We start from the raw sequence: 19,350 nt of genomic DNA, 5'->3' as shown, positions 1-19,350 counted from the left end.
TCCTCACTATAGCAACCAACTCACAAAATAGCAAGGTCAAAGACTCGCTTTGTCACTCGTACATCCAACTATTAGTCCAGAGATTAAAACTAAACTATCAACCCCTCAATTTGCACCGCTTTCAGCATAGGCATAGCTATGCCAAGAAACCTTAAGTGAAAGCAGCTAGGAGGAGAGATATTAAAATAAGTTGGTGAGATGGCGCCATTTTAATAATTAGCTGGAAACCAAACATCTCTTTACAGCTGGGTGAAGGAAAAGATCCTTGAAACCCACTGAGGAAAGAAAAATAGCAAGTCAATGAGGTGAGGGCATTGTGCACCCAACTGTAGTCAGATTGACCAATGTCAACAGCAGTATGTCACTGCCTTACAGGGAACTGTGGTGAAAGGGAAAAAAAGGAATTTGCTGCTAACAAATCCACCCTTTTCTGAAACAAACTGATGTTTGCTTGTGAGTACCTCCTTCCATTCCTGCTCTTTGCAAAAAAAAATTCAGTTGCTGTGACCCAACTTTTACTGCTTATGCCAAAGACCTTTCATGATAACAGTATACTTATCTTTGAGTGAAGACACTTCTGAAACACTTTCCTTTAGATTCCTTACTCAATAATTCACATGTTCTCAGATTTTTCCAATGATCCATAACAACAGGTTTACCTTGACCAAAGACCAACAAGTCTTAAAATCTTTGGATTGACCAACTTGAAACATCCCATTTTTCAGAAAAATTAAACACAAGCTTTTGTCAAAGTTATACTCATCCATTTCATCATGATTTCTTACTTCCTGTCCTCTGTACACTGAAAGGCAACATCCCAGATAAGAAAGACATATAAATGAGAAACAATGATCATTGAAAGTAAACACTAAATTCATTGCTTAGCTCAGCACATCAAGAAATGACACAACAGCCACAGTAACATGAAAGGTGAGACAGTCATAGATATACTCAATGTTTCTTTACTAACTGCTGGTTCTCAAATCAACAGCATGTGTAGCAATTCATGATTGCAGATTCACAGATTTAATGGTGCATCTATAACTGAGAACTACTGCAAGTTAAGAACAAAAAAAACAGCAATCCTTTTCTTAAGGAATTTTGGGTGTTTGCCACTTTTTCGTAAATCTTGAAATTTTTGAACAATATGTCAAATGATGTCCTCTTAAAATGACAAATTAATAGAAAGAACATAACATCTAATAAATAGGCACAAACACTCGGGGGGGGGGGGGGGTGGAAGGGAGGGAGGGAGGGAATACTTATCTGATTATCTTATTTCCTGACCCATGTTATTGCACTTGGCCAAGAAGGATTTTACCAATCAATTGTTAATTTTTGGAAATTGAACCATGGGCAACTCCTATTTCTATAGCATTCCTCATGGAAAAGTGATAAAATACAGGAAGTGGAAGAGTACAAGGGCGAAGTGCATGTTATGAAAATTGCAACACAGATGGAAGATACAACCTCACTGCTCCTGTGAATGGGTTTCAACCCCAATCTCCAGTGCATCTATGCCATATGGCATTTGTACATTGTCCCTGTAACTGCATAGATTTCCTGAGAGCTCCAGTTTCCTCTCACATCACAAACACAAATAGATTAGTAGGTTAATTGGCTATTGTAAAGTGCCCCTAATGCGTAGGTGACTGTTAGAATACCAGGATGGGGGTGTGGGGTGGGGAGTGGGGGTGGGGGTGTGGTGGTGGTGTCGCTGATAGAAAAGGGATTAGTGTAAATGGGTGCTTTGGGTCGGCACAGACCTGAGTGGGGTTAAGGGCCTTTTTCTGTGCTATACGTCTCTATGAACATGAACTGGATGGTAGGTTAACAATACAATAAAAGGATAAAGCAGAGAACAGAAAGCACAAAGGGGATCCAGAGAATGAAACAGAAATAATGATGGATGAGCAACCATAAATAAACAAAAAGCAATAAGGACAATCAAAAGAGGGTGCTAATTGGGATCAAAAAACTTGAGGCAACAAGTATGACAGTGAGACAAAATGAATATTCTGTATTCACAAGTGAATGCTACTAATGAACTAGTAAGCACTGAAGCAGTGGTGATTGAAAAGTAAAATAATTCAGAAGCTGGAATCTGAAATAAAGCAAAAATGCTAGAAAAGCTCAGCAGGTCCGGCAGCACTGGGGGAGAAAGAAATAATTAACATTTCAGGTCAATGACTCTTCAGCACTGGAACAGTGGGAACACAAGTGTGATTTAAGTTCCAGAGAAGTGGAGACAACAAAAGAAATACCTGTAACAGGGTGCCTAGATGACGCAAATGCTTTTGGGAGATGTAAATAGAGGAAAATAAATATGCTGAAACCATCATATGCCAAACAAAGCAGTTTTGAAATACGAAACAACAGAATGCTGAAAATGTTCAGATCAGGCAGTATTTGTGGAGACAGAAAAGCTGAGCTAACATTTCAGCTGGATGGATGACCTTGCATGACAAACAGGAAAAGCCATCTCTTTGAAGTAGTTGAACAATATTGAGCACCAAGAGTTGCAAAGTGCTTCGATGCAAGATGAGGCGCTGTTCCTCAGACTTATCCAAGGCTTTGTTGGAATTGGAGACTAAAAATAAACAAAGCTTAGAATGTGAGCAGGATGGAGAGTTAAAGAGACAGGCAACTGTTAGATCAGGGTTAACTTTGCAGACTGAGGGGTTCTGCAAAGAAATAATGCAATTTGTGGCAACACACACAAAATGCTGGTGGAACTCAGCAGGTCAGGCAGCATCCATAGAGGGAAATAAACAGTTGACGTTTCCGGTTGAGACCTGGTTTCTCTAATGAAAGCACCCACCAGATGAACACAAAATGCAATACATTAAATTAGAATATCAAGTAAACTGCTGCTTCATTCATTTGGATCCTTGATTAGTTTGAAGGGGTAGTGTAAAAGGCTTGGTATCCCCTTTCCTGGAATTGCATAATAAAGTGCTGTGGCAAAGGGAATGATTGTTGACATTGTTGGAATAAATCAGGGAAATGTAGAAGAAACGGTCCTTTCAGAATGCTAAAAAGGTGAGGTGAGAGGAAGGTATGTCTGGTGAAGAAATCTTGTTGAAGGCAGTGAAAAAAAAATCAGAGAATGTAATTTGTTGAACATGAAGATTGGAAGGATGGAAGGCAAGGGAACCCTATCCTTGTTGGGTGAAGGGCGAGAACAGAAATGTCAGAAATAGAGATGTGGTTGTGAGTCCTGGACATTAGAGGACGAAGGAGGTCATTTCAGGGGCATTGATGTGGGAAGTTTCCTCATCAGACTAGATGCAACAGGGATGGAGAAACTGTGAGAATGGAATCCTTACAGGAAGCAGAGTGGAGGGATGTGTAGTCAGGATAGCTGTGGGAATTGTTGTCTTGTAATGGATAGTGATTGCCAACCTATCCCGAGATGGAGATACAGAAATAGAAGTCAGGAAAGTAGGGCGTTAGATATGAGTGATGAGAAAGTGAGAGCAAGATGGAAATTTCATCATCTTTGCTGTAAATTTGAGTCCTATTCAAGTATGCAGCATCAATGCCATCTTCAATTTATAAGAGGTGAGGGTGGACTGAAAGTACCATTCCACGTATCTCACAAAGGGACACTTAGTTTGTCCCCATACGAGTTCCCATAGCTAAACTTTGATCCAGAGGAAAAAAACTGGAGTCAAAAAGAGTCATTCAATGCACAAATGAGTTCAGCCAGACAAATGAAGGTCATGGAGAAGGGAGTCCTCAGGCTAGCCTGGTATGGATTAGAGAGATTAGACATCCACTATGAAACTGAGCCAGTTAGGACAAGGAAATTAGAATTTGTCAAAGTACATAGAATATGAATTCAAATTTGGAGATGAATTGAAACTCAAAAATATTAAACAATAGGATTTAGTCAAAACTTTAATTTCAATATGCCAAATGATCTGTTTTAGTAAGATGAATTGAAAAGCAATAGGTATGAAATTGGGACAAAAATTCTAATGGAGTTGCTAGAGTATGAAGACCTTAGTGTATCCATAAAATTGAGAATACAGCATCTTTCATCAAAAAAAGGGGGCCTTTGCATATATTAACAATGGAAGAGAACACCAAATGGAAGTTATTTGGAATCTTTTTCAATTTTTGTACAAAGTGAACTGCCTCACGCTTGGATACGCAGTACGTCAATCCAATTAATGCCTGCCGAGATAAGTGAAGCATTTCCATTTATAGCCCATCACTTGTGCAGAGTATCCTGAAGGTTAATTTCCTTAGAAATTGAAATCAAGCACCTCTACTGTGGGGTCAGTTTCCAGTTTGACCACTATGTTATTACATACTCTCATGGTGATTTTGCCAAGTGAATGGAAAAGTTGATGCTGTTTTTAACATTTGCCAAATCATGAAGGATGGTGGAATGGGAATGAATGGCAATGGACCATGTGATCCTCATCACTATCTACATAGCACCATTTAGCTGCACATCTTGGAATCTTTGTGTGGCAGCTGCAGAATCATGAGTGAGAGTTGTACAGGACCAGTATTATGGTGCAGGGTCCTCTACTGTTAAGAAATGTCATAGGAGAGCACAGCCAGAGGTTAGTAGAAATTTGATATACTAGACAAATAAGTGCTACTGTTTTCAGGTAATTAAAAAAACTTAAATCATTTAAGGGGCATGGGTAGCATTGCCAGCATTTGAGGACCATCCATAATGATCTTTGAGAAACTAGTGGTGAGCTATCTCCTTAAACGTCCATAGTCCTGCAGATCGGAGTACAATGAATTTTATTGAATAGACATCCAGGATGTTGATGCAGCAAACGTTTAAGTCAGATTGAAGTGAGAGTTGAAGAGGTTTTGTAGATTGTGTATTCCTCCATCTTTGCTGGTCTAGGTGAAAGGTTCAGAATTTAGGGAGCTAAAATACAAAACAATTTACAAGTGTGCATTAAATTCCAATAAGATCCCCATGTATAATAGAATCCAGTGATCAATTTTATGGCTGTGGTTATTTATGCAGATCCTCCTCCTTGTGCAACAGCACTGGCATAGCAAACAATACGAAGATGTGAGTAAATGGAGTTACTACCTTCATTCCTTCTGCGGTAGTTTGTAGTCAAATGCTGTTTCTAACATTGTTTGCCAAATATTTTATTCATCAACATCCATGTTATATTTCCCACTCTCAAGAAAGAGCACATCACTAAAGCATTTAGTGCTCTTGACAAGGCTACCTAATGTAAAGTGATAAGAGTCATACAAAGTCTTTCAGCTGAGTCCATGCTAATTATCAACCACCCATTTACTCCCATCCTAAATTAATCCCATTTTATTCTCTCACATTCTCAACCATTCCCCCCAAATTCCACCACTCATCCACATGCTGGGGACACTTACAGCAGCTAATTAACCTACAAACCTGCATTTCTTTGGGATTTGGGAAGACAATGGAGTATCTAAGAAGAAGCCCATGTGATCACAGGGAGAATGTGCAAACTACACACACTGACAGCACAGGAGGTCAGGATTGAACCTGGGACACTGGATCTGTGTTGCAGTGGCTCTACTAGCTTTTCCACTGTGCTACCCTTATTGCACTGAATATAAATAGATAAACATAACCATTAACAGCAACCTAAGACCAACAAGGGATTTTTTTTTACTAGCAATGCCAACATCCTCAAAATGAATAGATATAAAAATTAAATTCAATCAATTAAACTGAGTTATGAAATGTGGCCATTAAATTCAACTCAGCTTGCAATTTTCTTCAAACCAAACTGGCTTTTTTTTTCTGGAGACACAAGTGACTGCAGATGCTTGAACCTGGAGCAACACACAAAGCACTGGTGGAATTTAGCAGGTCAGGCAGCATCTATGGAGGGAAGTGGACAGTCAATGTTTCAGACCAAGACCCTTCATCTGGCCTGAGACAGAGGGGGAAGACAGTCAGTATAAAGGTGGAGGGAAGGGGTAGAGTAAGAGATGGCAGGCATTAGGTGGATCCAGGTGAGGCCAGGGGGTGGGGGAGGTGGTGGTGATAGGCAGATGAGGAGGGGCAAGAGTGGGAATGGTGTCAGAACCCAAGAGGCAATAGGCACAAAACACCGTATTCTCCAACTTCTGGTAAGCACTGCCTCTGACCCTTTTCTCTCTCCTCCTGGTGCACCTGGCCATTGCCATACGTCTTTCCCCTCCTCTGCTTTCTCCATCTGCCCACCACCCACACACTCCTCCTACTGGTTCCCCTGCCCACCTCTCTCACTTTATTCCATGCTACACCTTCCTTTCCTAGATTCCATCATCTTCAGCCTTTTGTCACTGCCACCTATCACCCCCCATTCTCCACCTCCCTCATCTGCCATTACCCCCTCACCTGGATCCACTTATCACCTGCTCTTGCTCCACCCCTTCCCTCCACCTTTCTATACTAGCTATCTTTCAGACCAGATTAAGGGATACTCAAACATTTCCTTCCATGGATGCTGCATGACCTGCTTGGTTCCTCCAGCATTGTGCGTGTGGCTCTTTTTTTCTGCTCTAGATCCTCAATCTGTCTTTCTTTCATGGTTTATTTACATTGTGGACTCAGTGATGGGCAAGATCAGAATTTAAAACAAAATAAACACAGTCTTGTAAATTAAACCAGTTTCCCCAGAGCAAATTGTTTAAAAAAGATTTACACCTCCAAAACCATATTTCCCAAGGCTAACAAAAGCCAAAATAACCAGGTTAAAAACTGGAACCCATAATAGGGAGCCAGCTGAAATGGCTTCTCTCTCCACTCCATTCACTCCAGTATTACCCAAATACCTATTCTTGGCCCTCTCATTTCTTGCCTACATGCTGGTCCTTGGCATCATTTTTAAAAACAGTTTCCACATGCACAATACCACCCGTCTTGATATTTCCACTACTAAATTGGCAGACTGCTTAGCTGAATGCTAATATTGGAAAGGCAAATATTCCCTCCAAGATGGGGAAGAACAGGCTTTGGTTTTGTTGAAAAAAAATGTTCCCCAACCACCAATTCCATCTACCTTCCACACAATTGAATTAGAACAGCTGCAACCTCTGTCATTTGACTAAGATGAGCTCCAGAACACACATTCAGAGTTTCACACCATCCAACTTTGTGCCTGCCTCAGCTCCTGAGGTTGAAACAATTACCCTGCTTTTTTCTAAATTAAAAATCAGCTCCAGACTTAAGAATTCCAGTGCACTTCTGGGCAGGTTCACTTGGTTCTATTCCCCATAGATCCATCATCTTGCGCTCTGAAGTCTTTGTCCAATTTACAGCATTTGTCCATCAGCCTTGCACTCAATTGTCTACAGCAATACCAATATCTCCATTTAAGCAATGCCTTAATTATAAAATCCTTAACCCTAAATTTCTCACTAGGCTTTTATCTCCATGAGTTCCATAGCACTCTGCAATAATTGCAGTCCTACAATACCAGCTTTGAGGAACTTAAAACCCACCATGCGAGGGCAAGCTTTTAACTGCCTATACACCAAAATTTGCAATTCCCTCCTTACACCATAATTCTTTTTTATTCATTCTGGGATGTGGCTATCTGTGATCACCCCAAATTTTCCCTGAACAGAGTGGCTTGCCAAGGGCTGCTGAGAGTATCACATTGCAGAGTCTAGGACTCTGACTCAATAAGGTCAGCAAATTTCCTTCACTGAAAAAATTAGTGAATCACATTTTTAAACAAAAATGACAGCCCACTAGTTTCCTGGTCACTGAAATTGCTATTAGATTTAAACTCCAGTTTTATTTGGCCAAGTTTGATTACCTGTCCGATTTACCTGCTTAAGTGGCTTGATGTCACAAGTGTATTTGATAACGTTACTACAATGAAGCCTCAGGCCATTTAGCAACATTAAAAAGGCAATACACAAAATAAAACCATCTGCTGAATCCTTGCCACGCTTTAATCCACCAAGATAATCTGACAGAAGATTCATTTACTTTTCCCTTAAACCCATGTATCCTACCAAGGACATGACTATCTAAATGTCCTGCTATTTCAAAACAAAATCCTCCTTTAAAACCAAAGTTTCTAAACACAAATGTTCCTTAAAACTTGTATTAGACTTGCTGCAGAATAAATGGCACCTTTGACTTATTCTTTTCAAACAACAAGGTATACTGCAACATAAGCAAATCAAATTCCTACCTCTTGATTTAAAAAGGAGTACCAAAACACAACTTCTGTCCCAATTACTGAGACAGCAGCTTCAAAGCAGAACAGTGATATTGAAAGGAAAAGAAAAAGCTTCTTCAAATCAACAGAACCAAAGCATGCTCATTTACAAAGAATTACAAATTTTCTGGTGAAAACTATTTCCAAATCTGATCACATCTGAAGCAAAACAATACAAAAATAGAATGTTATTGTTACAGTCTAGAAAACATACAAGGTACTTGAATGCCAGTTGAACAAAAAAAAATTCTAATCACAGATTTTCATACCCTGTTGGCTGACCGTACAAAACATTCTGCATCATCTCCCACTAGCAACACTCAGATTATCTGAAAAACTCAGCAAATGAGTAGGCATTGAATGAAAATATTACATTGAATTCTGAAAGGCATCACACTTGTTTGTGGTTTCAGGAGATATCAATGGCTGTCACCAAAGTTCTCTCCTATTTGGAAATATTTCTTTTTATTCCTGTCGACACCAGCAATTACTCAATTTTTTCAAAAATGTATTCGATACACAAGACTGCTCATTTACAAAGAGGCTTTGTGGCATATTTACAGCATGCAATGTTAAATGGGCAAACACCTAGTTGGAAAAAATGTCAAACTGCACAAAATGTATAAAAGTAAACAGCCTAATATTCAACCTTGGAGGTGCACCTGTTGCAAGAAGCTAATAGCTCACGAATAGGAACAATGCCATTCCCAATTCAACTGAGACCTAACAACAGAGTAGTTATAAGGTGTTTTTTTTTGCTCTATTTAAAGCACAGTTACCACTCAGTAGATCCATCTACATTTCACTTTTAAATATACAGAAGGGAATATTTGTTTAAAAATGCACCAATAAAAGTTGGTATATTTGACTAAGTTGATAGGAAGCCAAATCCTTTCCAGGGCACAGAAATAATTTTAAGATAAACCATATTATCCCTGGTCAAATTTGTGTCTGAAGTAACCCTATTACACAAATGGGTGTAGAGGGGTAGGGGAGGAAAAAAAAGAAATTACAATCCAAAAATAAAACCTTTAGCGATATACTTCAATGATCACAAGGCTGAACTGACAATCTCAGCTTAATACCATGGCATTGTTTTGTGTGACCTCTTGGTTTCTAACTCTCCCATTTGTTAAAAATCTTTGCATGGGATATGATGCAAACAGAAATACAACCAAATAGAGTTCAGACGCAAATGTTAGCACGACAAAAAAAGATATACAAAGTGTTTCAATAGACTTTATTGCTGATTAGCTTTTCACCTTGCTGTTGCTACTCCCAATCAGCAGTTTGTACAGTGGAAGTGCACTAGTAAATACACAAATTCAATCTGTTGGAAAGCAAGTCATACAGAGACTGAATACAATTCACTAGCATTTACAAGTACAGCAGCGCACATTTTAAAATTAACTGATACAATCACAAAATAAAATTTTTCCTGTACACAGTATGTAAACATATCGCTCACTGCAATTTACCATCCAGGAAATTAAATCCAATTTAAGACTGACATTTTCAGTGCAGGGTCTTTGAAGTTGAGGTTCTATGCTGTCCCATACATGTCACAGCTTGTTAATTATTCCAGGGAATCGTTTAATGTTTTACCCAAATCCATTTGGTTTGCTCATGCTAATGCAAGTGGAGGAGTTGACTTTGTCTATAACTGTGAAGAGACACACGTGCACACATACACACTTTGCAGTAGCCTTTGATCATCAGAGCATATTTTTAATACAGTGGAACTCTGTATGCAAATAAAAATTAATAAGCAGGAATTAGAGCTTTCCTTCTGGGTTCATTTTTCTGCTCAATGGTCTTTTCCAAAAAAATGACAGCTTTGGTACTGTAAATCGACAATGTGTTAGTTTCAACACTTGCACAGATTCACAAAAGGAGTCCAATCTTTTGATTACCCACCACGATAAACGGGTGTCCTGAAATCAAAATCAAATGGCAACAGACAGTGACTGAATCTGTACAGGTAGGAAAATGCCTTTAGCACTTGGTTACAATAACTGGTAATTTGTTGGAGAAAACATCTGTACACAGGCTTTAAATTTAAAAATTCCCATGACTGGACTACCAGCACAAGATCTTATAATTTATCCACTCCAGCTAGCAACAACCAGGTTTTTTAAAAAAAAAATCCACTTAACCATTTTGCATAATAGAAGGATTTTTAAACAAATAATACAAATGTTTAGAGCTACTTTTTGGATTAAGAAACAAATCAGTAACTTTGTTCTATTTAATAATGAAAAAACAAATCTTTAAAACATGTCTTCTGAGAAAGGTATTGCAAACAATTACAAGATGAAAAAGGCAAAAAGGACAAAGATTGTGCAGGAACAAAATATACAAATCAGTTACAAAGAAGACCAAATTTTAAAATTTATTTGTATGACATTGATCACTGAAGTTTGCTTACATACCTCATGCAGGATTTTGCAACAAAAAAAAAATGGGGCACTGGGAATGTGGTGGAATCTTTCAGATAAGTCTTCAGGCTTCCTATATGTATAAAGAGATTGACAACTGAATTATCCCAAAATCTTATGTATTTGGAACAGGTCATCTGTACACTTAAGAAAAATGGATCAGAGGAAGGTTGAGAAGTGGACACCACCGAGAATGTCACTTCAAATAACAACATTCTCAACTCCTGCAGAAAATGTTTGCTGATCTTAGTCCAAGATATCAAATACATTCCACACAAAATAGCTGCTTGTAAACTATTTTCTTATTCCATTTCTTCAATTCTCCCTTTCTCGACCGAAGGCACCAACTCGTGCTTCAATTCAGTTCTGCCGAAAACTAATCTTCAAAACCTCAAGTGTCCATGCGTTACATTCTGGACAGTGCATTTCAGACTAGCCTGATTTGATAACTAGACAAAATACATTACAGCAGGGTCAAATGGACAATAGCTAGGAGCAAAAATGAATTTTTACTCCTCCTATCCATAGTCTCAAAGTCCAACTGGGCACTAAGAATATTACCCTTGACCAAAATTTAGGCAGAACATAGGACTGGCTTCCTGATGTGTATGGCTCAAATGTTATGAAGACGTGGTCACTAACTGGCACATAATGAAAATGCTCAAAAAGGCAGCTCTGAAGAATAAGACTGTAAAAGACACACTGGTAAGCATCAAGTAATGCTTTTCCAGTGGTTACACTAGAATAATTTACCAATCTTTTTGAAACCAACTGGACTCTGTCACAAGCAGTGAGCTCCACTATACAAAATATAACTTACTATGGGCCCCCAATCATTCAAAAGAACAATGCACTCCATAAATCTATTAACCCCTTCAACAGGTCAGGTATCATTATGCAAGCATTCTTAACATGACATGATTCTCACTAAATTTCACTTTCCCCTTCATTAAATCCTCAAAAAAAATGATATCATACTTTGCAGTTATTTTAGCATTGTTGTGCAAAACAAACATTACAGCTAGCCATCATTCTACACTGAAAACAGGTTGTAATTAGAAAACAGCAAACGATGGCATCCATAATATTGCTCTATGTCAAAGGGTCAACATTAAATGCCATTCAATATGGACTCCTCCTGGAAACTTGATCTTTTTATTAAATAACTCTTCTCCACTGTAAGCTCAATGTTACAATTTCATCTTCAGATTACACTATGGAACTATTTTCAATCCATTACTACTTCAACACTATTTGTGCATTTGGAACACATCCAATGTTACTGGAGGAAGAGGCAACATAAGCTTTCTGCAAGCCTTGCATCTAGTGCAGAGATAATCATATGCTGCTAAATGCTAATGAAGTTAGAAATAATGCCCAATCTGCCCTGCAATTATTTGTAAGACAATTGGGCAATTGCAGTATTTAGAGACATTTTATACTTGCTGTATTAAAACTACTGCGTTACATAATTTAAAAAAAAACAGGAATCAAAATAAAAAGACTAGTCTTTATCCATTACTCACCCTTGGAAATTTTTTTTTGCAGTAATTTTATTTTGATTGAGACAAGTCTTAGACAAAGAGTAGTGACTTAAATAGCTACATTCCAAATTATACTATTCACTGTCCACCCATGAGAATATGGGCTCCATCACAATCAATAACAGTCCGAGATGAAAAGTCAGACTTCCTTCTGCTCCATTCTTTACTCTCGCACGTCACAGATCAAGCCCAGTCCTTCGGCTCCTTCAAGATAACTGTCGACAAGAATTCACCAGGATCCAATAGCCTTGTAAATACCATACAAAATTCTCCAATGGAGTATTGGCTGAAGATCAAAGCCACTTAAATCTGAGAGGAAATTGATTTTTTTTTCTCCTGATCTTCGGCTATCTTAAAAGAGAGAAGAAAGGAAAATTACTGCATCACAAGTCGATTAAAGGGAGGCTGAAAGAAACTACTTGCACTGAAGAAACATTTCTACAACTGGACTTTGACAAAAAAGTTACTCACATTATACAGATATGCATAGCAAATGCTTTTATAACACGCCAATCTGAATCAGAACCAAGCATTTATAGTTTTTGTTTTCCTGATCCAGAGAAGGAATATGCAAAACACCATGCATGAACAATGATTCAGAATTAAAAATGACATCAACACCCAAAACCCAGGTGAGGTCCCTCATTTCCCCATCTGCAACCCTTCTCCCAGCACTGACGCAAACTTGAAGCCAGCACCTGAGAAAGTGCTCCCAGATCTCCTCCCTTGCTCAGCATCACAATCTGCAGCATACACATAGTCAAACTTGAAATGCACCAAAGAACCTTCATATCCCTGGCCAATTGTCTTGATAACATTGTCCTTAATCACTGACAGTGTCAAACAGACCTGGGTAAAATACCAAGGCAGGTGGCACAGCACAACTTGACCTAGAACAGAATATCTTAGCAGGACAGACCCAACTCAGGCCCAAAAGACATTCAGATTCCATCAGGTGCAGGTCAAATAGCCAGGTTCCACTGCCAAACTTCAATGAACTGTGGAAAAAAAAACTCAATGATAAATGCAACTTTTATCCATTAACAAAATCTAACGCCAATATTCAACTAAATTTATGCATGTAGAATCCTCAATCTTATTCGAACCTTTGAGTCTATTTTAGAATTACTTAAGAAAACATCCTGGCCAAAACAACTATCCAAGCTTTCTACACAAGGTGATGGATTTTTTTCTTTTTACTGCATTCACTTAACAGGACATTTGTCGTCATCTTAATATCTCACCCAAGAGTCTGTAGTGCCTGCTTGCTGATGGCTGACAACTTGAATGCTCCCATTGGAAAGGAGGCCCTAAACAATGGAGATTCTAAGGATTTGAAAAAACAGCCAATTTAAGACCAGCATAGTTAGAGAAGGAACTTGGAAATGACAGACCAGCAAAGTAAGCATTGGTTATAGGAAGAAGTTGATGTTTGAAGAAATTATATAGGAAAACTGCATTCCAAGAATTGGTAAACATTTGCTAAATATGCACAAGTGCATCAGTTGTTGGATGTACTCCATTTTGCACATTTGTGGTTTACTGAAGTCAACAGAACTAATGTGCTGTAGCAAGTACAATTAAGAGCACTTATTTATGCATTTAGTGGTATTACCTGAAGACTAGTTTCTTCTCCAGAGTCTTTAAAGTGTCTGAGGATGATGCCAATTGGTTAACTACAGCATTTCTGCCATTTTAATTTGGGGATAATAAGCAGCTTGCAGTTAGATATCAAGTTTAAGATAGACAAAGGAATAACCAGTCGAACCAAACTATGGGAATAAAAACAATATGAGCTGTGCAAAGAAGTTAGTGTGGCACTAAGAAACAAAAAGGAAATTCAGGATATACAATGATTGTAACATGCTGATCACAAAAACAGGTTCCGAGATCACAAAAGCTAAATCACACACTGATCGCCAATTTACTATTAATCAATGTTCATGTATTTACAGTACAAATCCAAGTTGTTGCGGCTGTACAAGGCATTGCCGAAACTATATCAAGTATGGCATGCTACTCTAGTTACCCAATTGTAGATGCCCTTAAACATTCTGTATGCCTCTGATCACCCACATTTTGAAATATTTTAAATATCTTCATATGTTAAAGATTAAAAATGAACTGTAAACATTTCAAATGTTCACATTTAAAAACACTGCAATTTAGAGAAAGGTATGTGTACAAAATGATTTTGAGAAATTCAGGAAAGCAAAACTTCCATTTAATCATATTAATTTCCATGCAAAGTCTGCACGAATTCCTTTGGAAACCAAACCAAATCAACTTGGCTAGACAGTATCTGTCTGAATCACCATTAGAGGAATAATTTACTTAGAACCCTCTAAATATTGTCAAGAGTGAAAGATGGTTTTATACATAAAAATATCCTGTAACTTCTACCATTTAAAAAATTAAAATTCTTCCAATACAGAAACAAATGCTATAAAATTAACTTGGAGGCTCATCAGCACATTTCAAATACTGTAGACAATATTACATGGAATATTTAGACTCATTATAGCAAACGTGACTTGATGCCCTCCTGTAATTTTCGGAAGATTACAAGTCTACAGTTAGAATAAGGCAAATAGACTAAACAGCCCTGGCTGCAGTTGGCCGCAGGCTTATATGAACCTGGCTAGACCTTGGATGTGGCAAATGAAAGATGATGCCGAGTGTGCTAAGGTACCCCAAAATTATGCTAGGGTATCTGCCCTCCAACACTACCCCATGGAGACCGGGTGCAGGACTAGAATCCCCATTCATTAAATGAGGATTTTCTATCTGTGGATTGGGAAATACATTAAAATGTTCTCACTGAATTATTATATATTGAGCTACATTGCCCTGACTAGCTTTTAAATGAATATTAATGGTGTTCAGGGCCCTCCAGGATTAGAGGCTCAGTAGGCTGTCATCTGACTCCCAGAGTGGAAACTTAACAGACTTCTCCACATCAGGCCTAGGTAAGTCCAGGCAAACAGAAGCAGCAGACCAAATCCAGCTCGATCAACTATCCAATGGTTACTGTTCTGAATACTTCTGTAGCAGCATTCAGGTTTTCAAATTAGCTGCAAATCCAAGGGCCAATACTTTTTAAAAAAATTGACAGATTTAATGGGAACAGATTTATCTACACATTGTTAATAAACAAAGATGTACAAACTTGCTCACCATGGGCAGGTTTAACAAAGTTTTGGCAGGTCAATGAGCAACATTTTACGAACAAATGTAAGGCCAAATTCATTATAATATGTAATGGTCTTGTTCTTTATGAAAGCAGGACATTTTCCCCAAGGAAAACATTAATGAGAACTTCAACAATATAACATGGCACTCTAGAAATAAAGCATTGATTTCTATTGGAAAAATCACTGGACCTCAGCTTTAAAATACAGATGAGAATAAAAATATTTATGTCTTTCACATAATTTTTACAATTCACATTTTCTTAGGTGTTGCTAACCCTTCATTTCAAATATTTTTCAGAAAGTATTCAGTTGAACAATAAAAACTCAAATTCAAAATTAATACTGCATTTACAAAAGGGCACACACATGCTCCAATAAAATTCAATTGACTCCAGCTGACCTCCAGTTTGAACAGAAAATGGAAGGAGCATCTTAACAATGGAGACAGGATAAAAGAGTACAAAAATAATTAAATTCCAAACCATATTTTTGACAAATTACTAAATTCAGATGAAAAACATTTTAGTTCCTTCACTCTGAAGGAACAACCCAGCTGCAGCAGAAAATATTGACGTATAATGCATTATTGTTGAAAGGGCCTGTTTCTGTGCTGTACAATTCTATGATTCTAATAAAATTCTACAGTGAGCCATGCACTGATAGGATACCAAAATCCTGGTCAAAACAGGCATATTTTCAGGAGTGAAACAGACATGGAAAAGTCTAGGGAGAGTATTTTTATGAATGCAAGCCACTTGAAGTATGTTTACCACAATGAGCAAAAGGCTGGAACTAAAGTGCAGCTATTCAAGGTTTGGGTATTCAAGGGGCTTAAGAGGGAGGTGGGGAGCCAAGATCATGCATGAATTTAAAAACCAGGATGTCAAGATTTAAAACATGCTGCTGAATCAGGAATCGTTTTAGGTTTGCAAACAGGCATCGAGGTGGTGCAGAAAAGGAACTGTGCGAGCAAGGGAACAGTCAGAGTTTGGGACAAGTTCAAGTTAATGGAAGTTGGGAGGTTAGCCAGGAAGGCAACGGAAAGATAGGTCTAGAGATAATGAAGGCATGAATGAATATTTCAGTAGCATATGCACTACAAAAGATAAATATACAACAATTATAGCAGAATGTTGAGAATGATCTGGGTTGGGGGCACCACAAGTGCTATCACAGAGATCAAAAACTTGGAGAGAATTTTCAAGTGCAGGGATGATTTTATTTTAAATTTAAATGACAAACGATCCATAACATTAGCTAGCACAGAGTAGGAGAGCAGGCAGGAGGCAAGTTAACAAAACTTCCTTTCTGGACAAGATAAGGTGGCCGCAAGGGAAACTGATAGAGGTGTTTAGAGTTATGAAAAGTACAGACCATAGTTGGAGAGAAACTACTTGCATTCACAGAAGTGTCAAAAATCAGAGGACAAAGGACGAATAACTGAAAATGTGATACTATGAATTTTTTTTTAATAAGTCATTGCAATGAGTGGTTGGGAATGCAATACCAGGGGATAGTAGCAAAGACAGATTCAAATGTAGGATGCAAGTGGATCCAGGATTGGAACTGAAGCAATAAGTGATCACAGTAGCAAGCATCAGTGAAGGTGGAATTAACAAACTGGAATAGAAATTCAGCATAGGAATAAGAAAATTCTGCCTAAGACCCAGGTAAGTATCCAAGAGGAAAGAATTTGCAGCACTATGGGAAAGGGGCATAGAGCAGGGGAGACAAACTGGATTACCCAGTACACACTCACGGGGGAGCAGCCTCCACTACTATAACCATTGTTTTTCTGTGGAAACAGGAACTGTTGGAAATACTCAAAGTCTGGCAGCATCAATGGAAAGAGTAAGCAGAGAGGAAAGTTTCAGGTTAAATCACCTTCAGTTAATAACCTTGTTTGTCCCTCTACATATTTCCAGCATTTTCTGTTTTGTATCAGGAGGGAAATTGGTCAGTTAATGGGCAATAACAGTAAAGGCGAATGAGGGGAAAACATACGATTGTAGGCTCTTGGACTGTACTCCCTGGAGTAAAGAATGAGAGGGGACCTCAGAAACATTTAGAATGTTGAAAGGACTGGACAGAGTAGATGTGGCTAGGTTGTTTCCCTTGGTGGGCGAGTCCAGGACCAGAGGGCACAGTCTTAGGATTAGAGGGTACCCATTTAGAACAGAAATGAGAAGAAATTTCTTTAGCCAGAGGGTCGTGGATTTATGGAATTCGCTGCCACATACAGCTGTGGAGGCCCGATCATTGGGGGTGTTTAAGGAGGAGATTGATAGGTATCTAATTAGTCAAGGTATCAAGGGATATGGGGAAAGGTTGGGAATTGGGGCTAGATGGGACTAGCTTAGCTCATGGTGAGGTAGCAGAGCAGACTCGATGGGCTGAATAGCCTACTTCTGCTCCTTTGTTTTGTGAAAATATCTGGAAGCTTACATAATATGAAATGGACCAAGGTTGATGTTCATGCTCAGCATCAGTTGTGGAGAGGGAATAGATTAATTAGCAATCTGTTGAGGCAGATTGCTATTAGCACAGATTGCCCAATCACAGAATGGAGAGTACTTCAGTCATACATCAGAGCATAATTCACTGATCTAATTGAGGAATGTAGTAGAAGTTCATATCTCCACAGACCTGGTGGGCCAGCAAAGCAGGGAACAGTGAAAGAAAAACTCAGACTGAGTACGAGATGGCCAGGGTCAATCCATAGGATCAGTTCAGATGAGAGCTGATTCAAGTATAGTGAATGGTGATGATAACATTAAAGGATGAATGGAGAATGCCTAGTCACCAAACCGGCAGCAGCAGAGTTCGTTCAGCAATACGGTGCAGAGCAGGATGGAAATTAAAAAGGTTCCACCTGAAAAGCAAAAGCTGGCGCAGAGAGTGATCCAAGTATTGGAAATGATGCAGTATTATACAGCAGTGGGGAGGTTGAAGGAGGAGGAAGAGGGAAGAAGAGGAAATACTTGATATAAAAGACACTAATGGAATTACAGTATATCTTGTATGTAGGAGCCTAGCATTGGAAAGGATTCGTTCCAAATAAGCAGCAAAACAGAAATTTAAAATACAAGTTTGAGAGAGTTATTTTTCTCACATTAAATGATTCTCGTGTGATACGTTCTATTGCATGTTATCAAAGAAAAAAACTCTGCTTGAAAATGCAGCATCCAATTTATCCACTGGCAAAAAAATTATACAAGGCTTTTCGTTCTCTCACAGCAACTCAATCCAAAATACCCTACAGCATCACTTTATTCACTGTGTTTACACTGCTGTATTATTGCCCTTTGAAGAAAACTAAACAAAAAGCTTAGAACAGTGCTGGAAAACAACATTCTGAACCCTAATGTAAACAGAGGGCACAAAATTATAAAAATCAAACTAACTGTTTCAGAATTAAAACAGCAATTTATAGACAATTGGAATCTGGGAGTACTCAAAGTCTGCCTTTACCAGCAGTAATGAAAGCCGGATTAAAAAAAACTCAAGTATAATTGAACTTCACATCTCCAAGTAAACATGCAACAGTAACATACTCAAAAATGTGCCATCTTCATACTCAAAACAGACCTAAGGTACCGATACTATACAGCTTTTTACTGAGATTGTTCTAATCATTCTTTGTAGCTTCACTCAAATAATTTTAGGAAATAAGACTTTTGATATTCAGCATCAAGATCATTAGTTTGCCCTTCAACCATTAAAAACTTGCTATTCTGACACCTTCTGTGTGGAAGGTATTAAATGTTAGGCAGAGTCCACATTTGAATGCATTACTGTAACCAAGTGGTGAACTAGAAAGTTTGCTCTACCATTCTACGAAAAGAATCTCTCATGTGAAGCTAACAACTAGAAATTTGCAGCTAATAACTTGAAATTCAGAGCTCCTCCCTTGCCCCACTGACTATTCTTATAACTCATGCAACCTTCTCTTCCCTCTACTCCATGAAGCTTTCCA

General features: G+C 38.4%; 1 protein-coding gene across 5 annotated transcripts in view; it reads right to left on the bottom strand.

Moving 5' to 3' along the window:
- The window catches only part of pwwp2b (PWWP domain containing 2B), a 177,017-nt gene that overhangs the window by 132,470 nt on the left and 25,197 nt on the right, over positions 1-19,350 (bottom strand). The window contains exon 4 of one of the 5 annotated variants that reach the window (XM_052027796.1): positions 9,424-12,531. The exons of 3 other annotated variants lie outside the window; for them this stretch is intronic. The gene's annotated coding sequence lies outside the window, so the exon portion shown is untranslated. Of the gene's footprint in view, positions 1-9,423; positions 12,532-19,350 lie in introns of those variants that run through there. One more of the 5 variants, XM_052027797.1, reaches the window with a different exon arrangement.

The sequence above is a fragment of the Pristis pectinata genome, chromosome 12 (assembly GCF_009764475.1).
Source record: "Pristis pectinata isolate sPriPec2 chromosome 12, sPriPec2.1.pri, whole genome shotgun sequence".
Classification (NCBI taxonomy): domain Eukaryota; kingdom Metazoa; phylum Chordata; class Chondrichthyes; order Rhinopristiformes; family Pristidae; genus Pristis; species Pristis pectinata.
This window is presented reverse-complemented; position numbering and strand designations above follow the sequence as displayed.